General features: G+C 47.8%; 1 protein-coding gene across 1 annotated transcript in view; it reads left to right on the forward strand.

Annotated features, from left to right (window-relative positions):
• The window catches only part of BCL2 (B-cell CLL/lymphoma 2), a 202850-nt gene that overhangs the window by 159160 nt on the left and 40134 nt on the right, over positions 1-3556 (forward strand). The gene's annotated exons all lie outside the window — the stretch shown is intronic.

The following is a 3556-nucleotide window of genomic DNA, read 5'->3' on the forward strand; positions in this document are numbered from 1 at the left end:
GGAGGGAGGGACAGAGGGAGGGAGGGAAAGGAAGGAAGGAAGAAAGGAAGGAAGGAAGGGAGGGAGGGAGGGAAAGGAAGGAAGGAAGAAAGGAAGGAAGGAAGGAAGGGAGGGAAAGAAAGAAGAAACAAAGAGAAAACACATAAGGGAAAAACTATTCCGTCTGCATTTAATTTAGAAAACAAGGGCCTGTTGCTTCTGGCCGCCCAAAAGAAGCCCTCCATGGAATCGATTAGGGAATAAGTGTCACCACCTGTGCCTGTAGTGCTGGGAAGCCCATGTTAGATTCTCAGAATCAAGACTGGAGATACTTCAGGAGAGTCAGCCAGAGCCTGGGAATTTTGCCTGTTTATTCAATGTCGTTAGGCCAATAAGCAGCTTTCATCAAATACAGTTAAGACTCCAAGATAAAGACTGATGACCGCTGAGCCTGTTAAATCCTGAGGACTTGAGTTGTTGCTAGTTAGTTGTTGAGAATGGCTCCCCGCTTTGGATTCCAGTAGGGAAATTGCAGTGTTTCTAGATCCCACCCTCAGGTTACTTTTTCTCTTCCTACAACATGCAGACCACCTAAAAAGCCCTGGAATTCCACGAGGACTTTATACTTCACAGAAGATGAGAGAATCTTTGGAAATTTAGGCAACCGAGGCCAGATATACCAATAAACAGAGCAGTCCACATTTCCCTGCAGTTGGAAACAGATCAGAAGTATTAGGCACTGGAAAATGCTAGCTGCGTAACATTCTGAGTTTGAGCATCTCGTGGATGTCTGGCTGTGGATGTCAGCTATGGATGATGATAAGCCTCCTGTGACTCTCCATGCAGAGTCATCAGTCCCTGTTAGAACTGCAGCCAGCAAAGAGTGACCTTGGAGACTATGGACATGTGTTCTCCAGGGCCTCCATCCCCACCTCAGCATTTGGCCTGGGCGGTCAGTTCCAGTGTTGACAGGTGGCAACTGCTGGTGGTCCAAGGGGACTTAGGACATTTTTAATTGTTTTGTAGACATGGAGCTCTTGCTATGTTGCCCAGGCTTGTCTCAAGCTCATGGGCTCAAGTGATCCTCCTGCCCATGAGCCATCACACCTGGCCCCAGTCCTGTTTTTAAATGTGTGCAGAGAAGGAATTCTAAACCTCCTTTGTCAGACTTCACTTTGGCAAAATGATCCTTAGTACATTGGCAATGGATGGAGCAAGGAGGCATGGGCACTCTTGACACATTCTCCAGTAGGCCCGAACCACCTGCCCATCCCAACCAGATGACAACAATCATGTTTTTGTTGTTGTTTTTGTTGTTGTTGTTGTTGTTTAGAGAAAGGGCCCTACTCTCTTGTCCGGGCTGGAGTGTGGTGGCATGATCATCGGTCACTGCAGCCACAAACTTCTGGGCTCAAGTGATCCTCCTGCCTCAGTCCTGCTAATTCTTTTTTTTTTTTTTTTTTCTCACTCTGTCACCCAGGCTGGAGTGCAGTGGCGTGATCTCGGCTCACTGCAACCTCCACCTCCCGGGTATTCTCCTGCCTCATCCTCCCGAGTAGCCGGGACTACAGGTGCCTGCCACCACGCCCGGCTAATTTTTTGTATTTTTAGTAGAGACAGGGTTTCACCATGTTGGCCAGGATAGTCTTGATCTCTTGACCTTATAATCCATCCACTTTGGCCTCCCCAAATGCTGGGATTACGGGCGTGAACCACCATGCCCAGCCAACGTTCGGCTAATTCTTAATATTTTTGTGGAGATGGAGGTCTTGCTATGTTGCCCAGGCTGGTTTCAAACTCTTGGGCTCAAGTGATCCTCGTGCCTCGGCCTCCTAAAGCACTAGGATGATAGTCATGAGCCCTCACACCTGGCCCCAGTCCTGTTTTTAAATGCGCCCAGAGAAGGAATTCTAAATCTCCTTTGTTAGCCTTCAGTTTAGCAAAATGATCCTTGGTAGGTAGGCTTTTCCTATAACAAGAAGAGAAATCTGACTTAGAGAGAAAAGTAATGTATTTAAAATGTCCCAGAAGGCTAGATGGATGGATGATGGATGTTGGGTGGAGCGAAAGAGAAAAAGAAGTAGGTAAATGAATAGATGATATTCATGATAGATGAATAGATAGATGAAAGAGAAAGGGAGGTAGATAGATGAATGAAGGAGGGTGAGAAAGAGAGGAAATAGGTGACTGTAAGAGACAGCCAACCCCCTAGCAATGAGACATATTTATTATAGAATTATACACCAAAGGAGGCCTGTTAAAACCCACTCGAAACAGAAGCCACCTTCCTTCGTGCTCCCATCACCTTTCCCACATCCCTCTACTCCAGCACCTTCTCATGTTGCAACATTAGAATTTGTTAGCTGTTGGTCTCCCTGGCTGGAGTGTGAGACCATAAGGCAGGGATTACATCTCATTCTGCTGTGTAGTCTCAGCGTCTAGCCCAGGGCCTAGCACCTGGTCAATGCTCCGTGGAAGGAAGGACAAAAGGAAAGAAGGAGGTGAGGAAGGTAATACCAGTCAACCAATATGATAAAGAAACCTGTATAAGACGATAGTGTCCCTTGTCAGGAATGCATCATTTCTAATGCTGCAATCATTAATGTTTTACTAACCAAACTTAACCTATGTGATACCCCATATCCCCTCGGTAAGCTGTCACACTCCAAGTCAATACAGTGATAGCATCTGCCCAGTGTTTGAGAGATGTGTTAATACTCACTCCCATTTAACACTGTTCTAAGGCACACCAGTTCATTATTATACTATTTGTTTCCGAAATAATTTGCAAAAAATGTATTTCACCAGGGTTCCCTGTTAATATGTATACATTTTCCATGATCTGATCATGATATTATAGGGGCTTGGCCAGTGAGAGCTGGCGCGGTCAACTGCAGGGTGGCCTCCTAGCCAGTGACAGCGTGGCTTTTGCAGGCATCCTCGTTCCCCAGTCAGGATATGCGCACCGTCCAGGGTCCAGGGACGCCGTCCCTGCCCTGTCTGGGGTCCTGGAGCTGGTTTGACTCCCTGACTTACATCCCCTAGTCCAAATCCTCTCGTCTTCCAAGGCCCATTCCAAGGTTGGTCCAGTTTCTCCTCCTCCACAGTGGATCCTTCTGCCCGCTCTGGGAGCTGCCTTGTCTTTCTCCTTAGCACTTCCTGGTGTCACTCTTCTCCCTGCCAACCACCTTTCTCTGGGGCATGGGACTGGGCAGTCTATAAAGCCCTGAGTCCCCGCCAGGCCCACAGTCCCCCTCCGAGGAAGCCAGTGCCAGCAGCTGGTCCTCATACTGAGGGCTGGGCTTTGTGTCCTGTGGGCCTGCAACCCTGACCATAACCAGTATTGGATGAAGGACCCTTGTTTAACAAAATTACAGTGGACTTGCTTCAAGGCAGACGGCACAGCTTTAAAGCGATCCCGCACAAGAACTCTTCCCTTTTGGGGCATGTGATTTTCGACAATGACTGTCTGGCTCAATTAGACCTACCCTGGGAGTGAACTCTGTTTTCAACATTGCCATATAGTTTGTTTGTTATTTGGACATCCCCTCCGGCTTAGATCTCCCCCCCACCCCCA

Source organism: Mandrillus leucophaeus, unplaced genomic scaffold (genome assembly GCF_000951045.1).
Source record: "Mandrillus leucophaeus isolate KB7577 unplaced genomic scaffold, Mleu.le_1.0 Scaffold142, whole genome shotgun sequence".
Taxonomy (NCBI): Eukaryota; Metazoa; Chordata; class Mammalia; order Primates; family Cercopithecidae; genus Mandrillus; species Mandrillus leucophaeus.